The 13,593-nt window shown below is 41.5% G+C and overlaps 1 pseudogene; it reads right to left on the reverse strand.

Annotated features, from left to right (window-relative positions):
* Nucleotides 1-8,502: 8,502 nt before the first annotated feature.
* On the reverse strand, nt 8,503-8,665 carry LOC129537341 (U2 spliceosomal RNA; annotated as a pseudogene).
* Between the last annotated feature and the right edge of the window lie 4,928 nt (nt 8,666-13,593).

Genomic DNA, 13,593 nt, shown 5'->3' on the forward strand with positions numbered 1-13,593 from the left:
ACGCTTGCCAGGAAAGTCCCATGGACAGAGGAGCCTGGCAGGCAACTGTCCGTGGGGTCAGAAAGAGTCGGATACAACTGAAGCAACTGACCACTGAATGGGAGAAAATATTTACACTGGTATGACTGGTAAGGGGTAATATCAAAAACAAATAAAGAGTTCATACAACTCAATATCAAAAAACAGTCTAATTAAAAATAGGCAGATGGTCTAAATAAATATTTTTCCGAAGAAGATATACAGATGGACAATGGGCACATGAAAAGATGCTCAACAGCACTAATAATCAGCAAAGTGCAAATTAAAAGTATGATGAGTTACTACCTCACATCTGTCAGAATGACTACTCTGAAAAAGATAACGTTGGTGAAAATGTGGAGAAAAGGGAGCCCTAGTACAATGCTGGTCTAAATGTACATTGGTACAGTCACTGTGGAAACAGTATTAAGTTTTCTCAAAAATTAAAAATAGCAATTCCAATCCGGATTATATATCCAGAGAAAATGAAAGAAAAAAAAATACACACTAATCTGAAAAGATATTTGCACCTCCAATGTTCATGCTGCTGCTGCTGCTGCTAAGTCACTTCAGTCGTGTATGACTCTGTGTGACCCCATAGACGGAAGCCCACCAGGCTCCCCTGTCCCTGGGATTCTCCAGGCAAGAACACTGGAGTGGGTTGCCATTTCTGTCTCCAATGTGTGAAAGGGAAAAGTGAAAGTGAAGTCGCTCAGTCGTGTCTGACCCTTAGCAACCCCACAGACTGCAGCCTACCAGGCTTCTCCATCCATGGGATTTTCTAGGCAATAGTACTGGAGAGGCTTGCCATTGCCTTCTCCGCCCAATGTTCATAGCAGCATTATTCACAATAGCCATCTAAGAAGCAATCTTAGCCATCTAAGAAGCCATCTAAGAAGAATCTGCCATTCACGGAAGAATCTAAGTGGTCATCAAAAGATGAATGGACAAATAAACTGTCCATTCATATGTCCAAACTGTTCAAATAAACTGTTCATCATGAACAGACAAACTGTCTCACACACACACAAATGGCCTATTATTCAGCCATAAAAAAGAATTTACCATTTGTAACAACATAGATGAACTTGAAGAGTATTATGAAAGGTGACATAAGTCAGAGAAAGACAAATACTGCATGTTTTCACTTATATGTGGAATCTTAAAAACAAGACAAATAAATGCATATAACAAAACAGAAACATACTCAGATACAGAGAACAAACTATGTTTACCAGTGGTGAGACAGTGAGAGGAGAGACATGATGGGGAATGGGATTAAGAGGTATGAACTAGTTGGTATACAATAAATAAGCAATATGGACACACAATAGCACAGGGAATATAACCAATATAATTACTTTAAATGGGGTTTAATCTATAAAAATATTCAATCATTGTTGTATACCTGAAACTAACATAATATTATAAATCAACTAGTCTTCAAAGAAAAAAGCAACAGAGAACTAAATTAAGGTACCATACTATGGCGATGAGTAATCTGTTTAGAGTTAAGTTTTTGTACTATAAAATAAAGACAATTTGAGATTACACCACTTTGAAGCTGTCTGAGTATTAACATGATATTTCACAGTGCTGGAATTCCCTGGAAGTCCAGCAGTTAGGACTCCAGAAGCATTTCCTGCAGTTCCAGCTTACTGTTATCTGTCCCTGGGTAAAATTGCTGTGTGACCCTGTGTGACAGCCTTTTCTGGTTTATAGCTATAAGTAACAAAGAGTTCTGCCTTTCATCTCTCTGTCTCTGAGTTGTGTCCTACCACCAAAAACTTTAAATCTTATAAAAACAACTAGTCTTACCCTGATTGACAGCTCCTGGCACTTGGTTCACTATTTGCACTGACTACAAATTATTTCTGCCAAGTAACATCAGTTGCCAACATCTTGCTTTTGAATAGTGTTTTAAAAGTTTTACACCATGTGCCTATATTATTACTTAATTTAGTCCTCATAACAGCTTTTAAGGAAAAGAACAATGAACGACATTATACCAAGTTGATTGATCTGTCACCTAGAGGCAAAGCCAGAACTAAAAACAAATCTTTTGGTTCTTAGTTTAGTGCTATTTCCAGCACGACTCTGTGCCCACTATTCAATTTAGCACTGTCTTTCATATTAAAATTTTCCCATTTAAAGAGTACACAAGAGGGACTTAACTGGCTGTCCAGTGGTTAAGACTACGTCTTCCAATGCAGGGGTGTGGATTCCATCCCTGGTTGGGAAGCTAAGATCCCACAAGCCTCGTGGCCAAAAAATAAATTTAAAAAATAAAAATAAATAAAAGCACTATTGCAACAAATTCAATAAAGACTTTAAGAAATGATGTTGTTCTGTCGCTAACTCATGTCTGACTCTGCGACCCCACGGACTGCAGCACACCAGACTTTAAACATGGTCCACATCAAAAACTTTTTAAAGAATCAACAACAACAAAAAAGAGTACACAAGAAACTGTTACCTCCTTATAAGGCTACTCTTTCCCTCCCCTCAATATCAAGGGAAGTAAGATTTAAGGTTAAGCCACAGAACTCCGTAATCCTTCACACCACCACCACTATTGCCAAGCATGATTTAAGAGACCTTGGAGCTCTGGCACTTCTGGAAAGACAGCCCCTCTGGCCTTAACTCTGTTCACAACACAATTGAAAGAGGGTATACAAGTGCAGCACACTTTTAGTGAGACGTTCATTCTATCACAGACACTTCATCTACTCATCCCAGTTCAGTTCAGTTCAGTTCAGTCGCTCAGTCGTGTCCGACTCTCCGTGACCCCATGAATCACAGCACACCAGGCCTCCCTGTCCATCACCAACTCCCAGAGTTCACTCAAACTCATGTCCACAGAGTCGGTGATGCCATCCAGCCATCTCATTCTCCGTCGTCCCCTTCTCCTCCCACCCCCAACCTTTCCCAGCATCAGAGTCTTTTCCAGTGAGTCAACTCGTCGCATGAGGTGGCGAAAGTATTGCAGTTTCAGCTTTAGCATCAGTCCTTCCAATGAACACCCAGGATTGATCTCCTTTAGAATGGACTGGTTGGATCTCCTTGCAGTCCAAGGGACTCTCAAGAGTCTTCTCCAACACCACAGTTCAAAAGCATCGATTCTTCGGCGATCAGCTTTCTTCACAGTCCAACTCTCACATCCATACATGACCATGGGAAAAACCATTGCCTTGACTAGACGTACCTTGGTTGGCAAAGTAATGTCTCTGCTTTTTAATATACTATCTAGGTTGGTCATAACTTTCCTTCCAAGGAGCAAGTGTCTTTTAATTTCATGGCTGCAATCAGCATCTGCAGTGATTTTGGAGCCCCAAAAAATAAAGTCTGACACTGTTTCCACTGTTTTTCCATCTATTTCCCATGAAGTGATGGGACCAGATGCCATGATCTTCGTTTTCTGAATGTTGAGCTTCAAGCCAACCTTTTCACTCTCCTCTTTCACTTTCATCAAGAGGCTTTTGAGTTCCTCTTCACTTTCTGCCATAAGGGTAGTGTCATCTGCATATCTGAGGTTATTGATATTTCTCCCAGCAATCTTGATTCCAGCTTGTACTTCTTCCAGCCCAGCGTTCCTCATGATGTACTCTGCATATAAGTTAAATAAGCAGGTTGACAATATAAAACCTTGACGTACACCTTTTCCTATTTGGAACCAGTCTGTTGTTCCATGTCCAGTTCTAACTGTTGCTTCCTGACCTGCATACAGGTTTCTCAAGAGGCAGGTCAGGTGGTCTGGGATTCCCATCTCTTTCAGAATGTTCCACAGTTTATTGTGATCCACACAGTCAAAGGCTTTGGCATAGTCAATGAAGCAGAAATAGATGTTTTTCTGAAACTCTCTTGCTTTCTCCATGATCCAGCGGATGTTGGCAATTTGATCTCTGGTGCCTCTGCCTTTTCTAAAACCTGCTTGAACATCTGGGAGTTCACGGTTCACATACTGCTGAAGCCTGGCTTGGAGAATTTTGAGCATGACTTTACTAGCGTGTGAGATGAGTGCAATTGTGCGGTAGTTTGAGCATTCTTTGGCATTGCCTTTCTTTGGGATTGGAATGAAGACTGACCTCTTCCAGTCCTGTGGCCACTGCTGAGTTTTCCAAATCTGCTGGCATATTGAGTGCAGCACTTTCACAGCATCATCTTTCAAGACTTGAAATAGCTCAACTGGAATTCCATCACTTCCACTAGCTTTGTTAGTAGTGATGCTTTCTAAGGCCCACTTGACTTCACATTCCAAGATGTCTGGCTCTAGATCAGTGATCACGTTATCGTGACTATCTGGGTCATGAAGATCTTTTTTGTACAGTTCTTCTGTGTATTCCTGCCACCTCTTCTTAATATCTTCTGCTTCTGTTAGGTCCATACCATTTCTGTCCTTTATCGAGCCCATCTTTGCATGAAATGTTCCCTTGGAATCTCTAATTTTCTTGAAGAGGTCTCTTGTTTTTCCTATTCTGTTGTTTTCCTCTATTTCTTTGCATTGATCACTGAGGAAGTCTTTCTTATCTCTCCTTGCTATTCTTTGGAACTCTGCATTCAGATGCTTATATCTTTCCTTTTCTCCTTTGCTTTTCTCTTCTCTTCTTTTCACAGCTATTTGTAAGGCCTTCTCAGACAGCCATTTCTCTCTTCTGCATTTCTTTTACATGGGGATGGTCTTGGTCCCTGTCTCCTGTACAATGTCATGAACCTCCATCCAGAGTTCATCAGGCACTCCTTCTATCAGATCTAGTCCCTTAAATCTATTTCTCACTTCCACTGTATAATCATAAGGGATTTGATTGAGGTCATATCTGAATGGTCTAGTGGTTTTCCCTACTTTCTTCAATTTAAATCTGAATTTCACAATAAGGAGTTCATGATCTGAGCCACAGTCAGCTCCTGGTCTTGTTTTCGCTAACTGTATACAGCTTCTCCATCTTTGGTTGCAAAGAATATAATCAATCTGATTTCGGTGTTGACCATCTGGGGATGTCCATGTGTAGAGTCTTGTCTTGTGTTGTTGGAAGAGGGTGTTTGCTATGACCAGTGCATTCTCTTGACAAAACTCTATTAGCCTTTGCCCTGCTTCATTCCGTGCTCCAAGGCCAAATTTGCCAGTTACTCCAGGTGTTTCTTGACTTCCTACTTTTGCATTCCAGTCCCCTATAATGAAAAGGACATCTTTTTTGGGTGTTAGTTCTAAAAGGTCTTGTAGGTCTTCATAGAACCGATTAACTTCGGCTTCTTCAGCATTACTGGTTGGGGTATAGGCCTGGATTACTGTAATATTGAATGGTTTGCCTTGGAAACGAACAGAAATCATCCTGTCATTTTTAAGATTGCATCCAAGTACTGCATTTCGGACTCTTTTGTTGACCATGATGGCTACTCCATTTCTTCTAAGGGATTCCTCCCCGCAGTAGTAGATACAATGGTCATCCGAGTTAAATTCACCCATTCCAGTCCATTTTAATTCACTGATTCCTAGAATGTCTATGTTCACTCTTGCCATCTCCCGTTTGACCACTTCCAATTTGCCTTAATTCATGGACCTAACATTCCAGGTTCCTATACAGTATTGCTCTTTACAGCACCGGACCTTGCTTCTATCACTGGTCACATCCACAACTGGGTATTGGTTTTGCTTTTGCTCCATCCCTTTATTCCTTCTATAGTTATTTCTCCACTGAGCTCCAGTAGCATACTGGGCACCTACCGACCTGGGGAATTCCTCATTCAGTATCCTATCATTTTGCTCTTTGTTACTGTTCATGGGGTTCTCAAGGCAAATATACTGAAGTGGTTTGCCATTCCCTTCTCCAGTGGACCACATTCGGCTGTGGTCCATGTGATCAGATCGACTAGTTTCCTGTGATTATGATTTCAGTGTGTCTGCCCTCTGATGCCCCCTAGCAATACCTATCGTCTTATTTGGGTTTCTCTTACCTTGGTCGTGGAAAATCTCTTCTCAGCCGCTCCAGCAAAGTGCAGCCGCTGTACCTTACCATGGACGAGGGGTATCTCCTCAAGGCCGCCCCTCCTGACCTTGAACGCGGAGTAGCTCCTCTCGGCCCTCCTGTGCCCGCGCAGCCACCGCCTGTTGGACGTGGGGTAGCTCCTCTCGGCCGCCGGCCCTGGCCTCAGGCGTGGGGTAGCTCCTCACGGCCGCACCTCTTTGCGTGGTTCGTTGCACCGGGGCCAGCGTCTCTCAAGCCAACCCTTAAACCTCACCTCACCTCTGACAAGATAACTATCCTAAGAACTGACCATACACCTCCCCCTGAGACTACTAATTCCATCATGTCCTAAATCTCTGCTTATAACACTGGCCACAAGAATACTTGGCCTCCAGATCACCCCTCACCATAGAGATTCTTACCCTATTACTTACTGTCCTATACACTGCCTAGTTTGAATCAGACTCTAACCCCCAAAACAACTTCTAACTTCTTCCACTGTGATCTCTGGAATTCAGGATCCATCATCAATAAAATCCCATTGCTGTAGATTGAATGCTTGTGCCCTCCCAAAATTCATATATAGGAACTTAATCCCCAATGTGATGGTTTCTGGATGTGGGGCCTTCAAGGAACCAATTAGGTCTTTTGGGCAGACCCCTCATAAATGAGATTAATGCCGTTATAAAAGAGGCCTCAGAGAGCTCCCTCCCCCTTCTGTCATGTGAAGACAGAGCAAGAAGACACCAGAAGCAGTTTTTCACCAGAATCTGTCAGTGTCTCAGTCTTAGGCTTCTCGCTCTCCAGAACTGTGAAAAGTAAATGTTCACTGTTTATAAGCCACCAAGTCTATGGTATTTTGTTACCACAGCCTGAACAGACTAAGACACTCCTATATCTTTCAACCTCTTTGACAGACGTTTCTTTCACCTCTTTTATCTAACTGAAACCTGGCTACCTCTTCAGGAAAAAGCATGCTTCTTTTGCAGTCCTCTCAAGGGGACTTTTCTCTGATAATATACATACCAATGCTTCTCAAATGGTAAATTGCAACCTATTCATGGTTTATGAAATTAACTTAATGGGTAGGAAATAAAAAACTTTAAAAATAAATAGAAAAATATCAGCATATACCACCTGTAAGTTAAGGTATTGTTCCATGAAAGTAAGCTATCTTTTCAAGTATATAAATGATGACTTTCAAATATGTGTTTTTCTTTTTCAAATATAATATATGAAATTTGAATGCCATTGCTTTACACCTTCTAGGGTTAGAATTAGAATAAATATGCTCTTTGCTCTTCATTACTGCCTCAAGTACCACTTTCCTCCTTTCTCCCTAAGTAATGTCCTGCTCCTTTGAGACATCAGGCCATTCCGCACATTACCCTTCCTTGTCATTATCACCTACCATAGTCCTGGTCATTCTCCTTCTTTCATTAAAGACTCCCTCAACTAGCTTGCTATCTCACTCTATGTAACCTCATCATTATTCATGGTAGTATCCATGTGGATGACCCATCTTATGCCCTGGGTTCAACAGTGCAAGTATGATCATTAAAATACTGAAACATTTTCATTGTCACTAGTGCCTCCAGGACCCTGCACAGAACTATAAGCTACTTCATTTTAATGGACCCATGCCCACACTAATACTGGTAGCTAAATATTTTGATTACTATCCCCGCTAATACCCAGCCTCTCCATTCCTTGACTTTCTCTTACCATAAATAATCTTGTCCACAACTTCAGTCATTCACTTTTACAGTCATACCCTATATCTAGTTACTACCAATAACTGTAGCCCCTATCACAAGCTCCAGTTAAAGCTCCCACTCTGCCACCTACACCTTCAGCTCCAATCAATTTGTCTACCTCACTGAGACTCAGGAATAAATTTATCTTTTATCCCATCTTTGCTCTGTCCCACCCTACTAAAGCCCTCTTTTCACCAATTATACAGCTCCATACCTAGGTTTTATCATTTACTGAACTATTCCTATGTGTTATCTATTTTGTTGACAGAAAAAAAAACCACAATGTGAGAGTTGTGTGTTAAGTTTTATTTGGAGCAAAATGAGGACTATAGCCTGGGAGACACCCTCTCAGATAGCTCTGAGGAACTGCCTTAAAGAGGTAGGGGGGAGGTCAGTACATGCGTGATTTTGCTGAAGGGGGATACATGTATCCAGCATATACTTTGGCAGGTTACTGCTAGTCACAGAAGGTTGCTGACAGTCACAAGGAGAAACTGTCCTCATTAATGATATTAGTGCTTACCTAGATATGAGAAGATTCAAGAAACTAGGCTCATAAAACCTTCTTCTGAAAACATCTAACTAGCTGAAAGCCTGTTCTGCCAGTTTTTCCCAGAGCACAGAGTGCCTCATCTTTGATCTCCACCCTCAAGTCTTTTTAAGATGTGTTGAAGGTCAGTGACAACAGCAGCTAGTGACCTAATCCTTGTAGAGGCAAATGGTGAGTGACAATTTTTAGGTGGCAATTTACATTATCACATTTATTCTTCAGAACAACCCTACAGAATAGGATAATGACATTCATTTTATTGATTAGAAAACAGATATATCTATATAAACTGCCAAGAATTATAGAAATAAAAACTGAGGTTCTGCAATTTTAAATATCTGACACTACACTTGATCTTAGCCAAAAGGCCGAGAAGCGATGCAATTTTAAATATCTGAACTGCTATTTCCTTAAGTGTAAACTAGGGATTATTGTTGTTGTTGCTCAGTTGTATCTCTTTGTGAAAACTAGGGATAAAGATTGGAGAAGGCAATGGCAAGCCACTCCAGTACTCTTGCCTAGAAAATCCCATGGATGGAGGAGCCTGGTAGGCTGCAGTCCGTGGGGTCGCTAAGGGTCGGACACGACTGAGCGACTTCACTTTCACATATTGGAGAAGGAAATGGCAACCCACTCCAGTGTTCTTGCCTGGAGAATCCCAGGGATGGGGGAGCCTGGTGGGCTGCCGTCAGTGGGGTCACACAGAGTCAGACATGACTGAAGTGACTTAGCAGCAGCAGGGATAAAGATGATTAGTCTATCTCCCTGAGTTATGAAGATCACATGTATACAGAAGCACTCTGTAAATTTTAAAGTGCTCTACAAGTACCAGTTTTAATTATTAACTACTGACTAAGGGGCCCTTACCTTTCTTTCCACAGGAGTCCTACTACAGTTTGCTCGACCTTCCTCTTTCTTTTATAGACACAGACATAGATGAAGCAAATAACTGCACCGCCCTGTTAGTGAAAACTCATCTCCAACATCAAGCTTCAAAAACTTTGAGTGGAAGAAAAGCAGTGTTATAAATTATGATTGGGCTCTAATTAGCAATTGGAGGTATGTTTATTAGAGTGAAACAGGTTTTTATAAGCCAAGTTGATAATTTATTACTGAGAGGGTAACAGGCAGGAAGGCCAGGGGTCTCCAAATGGAGGAAATAGCCTATAAGTGTCAGACATTTTCATCTCTCTTAAGCTGCACAAGGAAACGAACTAGAAATATTTTTTTCTTCTCTATACAAATTTAAAAGGAAGTTTCTCTTAAAATACTGTGTTGCCCTAATGACACCTGGTTTTACCTGAAGTTAGTTCAGTTCAGTTCAGTTCAGTCGCTCAGTCGTGTCCGACTCTCCGCGACCCCATGAATCACAGCACGCCAGGCCTCCCTGTATATCACCAACTCCCGGAGTACACTCAAACTCATGTCCACAGAGTCGGTGATGCCATCCAGCCATCTCATTCTCCGTCGTCCCCTTCTCCTCCCGCCCCCAACCTTTCCCAGCATCAGAGTCTTTTCCAGTGAGTCAACTCGTCTCATGAGGTGGCCAAAGTATTGCAGTTTCAGCTTTAGCATCAGTCCCTCCAATGAACATCCAGGATTGATCTCCTTTAGAATGGACTGGTTGGATCTCCTTGCAGTATAAGGGACTCTCAAGAGTCTTCTCCAACACCACAGTTCAAAAGCATCGATTCTTCGGCGATCAGCTTTCTTCACAGTCCAACTCTCACATCCATACATGACCACGGGAAAAACCATTGCCTTGACTAGACGGACCTTGGTCGGCAAAGTAATGTCTCTGCTTTTTAATATACTATCAAGGTTGGTCATAACTTTCCTGCCAAGGAGCAAGCGTCTTTTAATTTCATGGCTGCAATCAGCATCTGCAGTGATTTTGGAGCCCAAAAAAACAAAGTCTGACACTGTTTCCATTGTTTTTCCATCTATTTCCCATGAAGTGATGGGACCAGATGCCATGATCTTTGTTTTCTGAATGTTGAGCTTCAAGCCAACCTTTTCACTCTCCTCTTTCACTTTCATCAAGAGGCTTTTGAGTTCCTCTTCACTTTCTGCCATAAGGGTAGTGTCATCTGCATATCTAAGGTTATTGATATTTCTCCCAGCAATCTTGATTCCAGCTTGTGCTTCTTCCAGCCCAGCGTTCCTCATGATGTACTCTGCATATAAGTTAAATAAGCAAGGTGACAATATACAACCTTGACGTACACCTTTTCCTATTTGGAACCAGTCTGTTGTTCCATGACCGGTTTTAACTGTTGCTTCCTGACCTGCATACAGGTTTCTCAAGAGGCAGGTCAGGTGGTCTGGGATTCCCATCTCTTTCAGAATGTTCCACAGTTTATTGTGATCCACACAGTCAAAGGCTTTGGCATAGTCAATGAAGCAGAAATAGATGTTTGTCTGGAACTCTCTTGCTTTCTCCATGATCCAGCGGATGTTGGCAATTTGATCTCTGGTGCCTCTGCCTTTTCTAAAACCTGCTTGAACATCTGGGAGTTCACGGTTTACATACTGCTGAAGCCTGGCTTGGAGAATTTTGAGCATGACTTTACTAGCGTGTGAGATGAGTGCAATTGTGCGGTAGTTTGAGCATTCTTTGGCATTGCCTTTCTTTGGGATTGGAATGAAGACTGACCTCTTCCAGTCCTGTGGCCACTGCTGAGTTTTCCAAATCTGCTGGCATATTGAGTGCAGCACTTTCACAGCATCATCTTTCAAGACTTGAAATAGCTCAACTGGAATTCCATCACCTCCACTAGCTTTGTTCGTAGTGATGCTTTCTAAGGCCCACTTGACTTCACATTCCAAGATGTCTGGCTCTAGGTCAGTGATCACATTATCGTGACTATCTTGGTCGGGAAGATCTTTTTTGTACAGTTCTTCTGTGTATTCCTGCCACCTCTTCTTAATATCTTCTGCTTCTGTTAGGTCCATACCATTTCTGTCCTTTATCGAGCCCATCTTTGCATGAAAAGTTCCCTTGGAATCTCTAATTTTCTTGAAGAGGTCTCTTGTTTTTCCTATTCTGTTGTTTTCCTCTATTTCTTTGCATTGATCACTGAGGAAGGCTTTCTTATCTCTCCTTGCTATTCTTTGGAACTCTGCATTCAGATGCTTATATCTTTCCTTTTCTCCTTTGCTTTTCGCCTCTCTTCTTTTTACAGCTATTTGTAAGGCCTCCTCAGACAGCCATTTCGCTCTTTTGCATTTCTTTTCCATGGGGATGGTCTTGGTCCCTGTCTCCTGTACAATGTCACGAACCTCCGTCCAGAGTTCATCAGGCACTCTATCAATCAGATCTAGTCCCTTAAATCTATTTCTCACTTCCACTGCATAATCATAAGGGATTTGATTGAGGTCATATCTGAATGGTCTAGTGGTTTTCCCTACTTTCTTCAATTTAAGTCTGAACTTCGCAATAAGGAGTTCATGATCTGAGCCACAGTCAGCTCCTGGTCTTGTTTTCGCTAACTGTATACAGCTTCTCCATCTTTGGTTAACTATTCTCAAATCTTGAGTTAACCAATGCATTTTTCTTATGGAAATGTTGGTCTTAAACTATGTTAATGTACTACGCATTTACCCCAAACTCTGTCTTCAAGTCAGTTCCGCCAAATGGCTCAGAACCTACTTGACAAACTAGTATGTTATACTCAGATATTGTTTCCCTAATCTATGTAAACAAAACCATTTGTATGGTAATCTGCCCTTCTACAAGAATCAAGGTAATCATTTTATGACCCGGGATGAATCCTCTGGTGTCAAGATTATCCCAAAATGCATCTTACGGGTGAGGGGCCTGGTGCCATTCTGAGTTTTAAGACATTCCTTTATTTCATTAACAGACTTCTAGTGACTATATAACATCCAGCTGAAGACTAGCAGAGGGGTACTCTTTCTGCCCCCTTCTGATGTCTATGTCAGAAGCTTTCTCTATCTCCTTTATACTTTAATAAAACTTTATTACACAAAAGCTCTGAGCAATCAAGCCTCGTCTCTGGCCCCAGACTGAATTCTTCTTCTCCGGAGGCCAAGAATCCTGGTGTCTTTGTGTCATTCCACAACAACCTTTCATTACAATCAACTGACTAATAAACTCATAACATGATCATAAACTGGTGAACACCTGCATTATACTTTTTTTATTCAAACCGTGGCAGAACAAGAGTTCAGAAATGAAGGAGCCAAGGCTGACAGACAAGAGACTGAGCCTCTTAAGGTCTTTTGAAGTCCTCAGAGAGAACCTCGAACCTTAAATGACTGACTTCCCTGAGCCCCAGGAAGAATACTGCTATGTCCTGAGGAACTCTGTACTCTACACACTAGAATCCAGCTTTGGGTCCAACTCACCCCACTCTATTGTTCTGAATTCTATCAATAGGGCAGTCCTGGATAAAACAGTCTCCTTCGAATGATACAATTAGACCCATCAGGTATATCTCTTGCTTATAACACAAAATAATAGTGACTCTCTATAACTTGACATGGCAAGTTAGAAATCCTGGACCCACTATTCTATCATTTTCCTCATTTCATTTCTTCTCTAAATAGGCACATCTGCATATGTTCTTCACCCCACAGCATGTACATTTCTGCCTTCTGATTCTACCCAAGATATTGTTCCTACATCTTGCCTTCAAAGCTGATCCAGTCTTGATCTAAGACCGGAAAGTCTTAAAAAGATGGAATCATCTGCCTGCTACTCCCTGCATGTTTAATTATTCCACCTTACATAGGAATTTGGATTCATCCATGTATTACTGTGAAAGGTAAAGTAACACTCTGGTGACAGGTGCACCAGATTATAAGTCGAAGGCCAGAGTTCAATTCCTAATTTGGCCTTTTGGCTCACTGAATGCTCTTAAACCCTCGCTGAGATGATATCTACATCTCACAGTTTGCTGACTGATATATAAAGAGATGGCACATTAAAGCTAATAATAAAGACATTTTATATTTTTCCCCGTGATGTTAAAAAACAAATTTCTGGCATAAAGTAGATGTTTATTAAATATTAATGTCCCATTATTGTGTCATCAGGCCAAAGATGACTATTTTGCCTCCTTTTACTTTGTGGGGTTTTTTTTATATATAATCTGCCACCACTCCCCAAATATCTCCTTCAGGTGAAGTCAGGTTTAGGTGCTTGATTAATTATATGTGTGACAGAAGCAATGCTAACCATTCATCAAACCCCATTTCCTTCTCTATTTGGTACACACACTTCACAGTCACCCCCTGCAGGTAGGTGCAGCCATGTAGTCATGTACCTGAACCCTGGCTAAGG

This window comes from Moschus berezovskii, chromosome 6 (assembly GCF_049115385.1).
Source record: "Moschus berezovskii isolate FMDL1 chromosome 6, NW_MosBer_1.0, whole genome shotgun sequence".
Lineage (NCBI taxonomy): Eukaryota > Metazoa > Chordata > Mammalia > Artiodactyla > Moschidae > Moschus > Moschus berezovskii.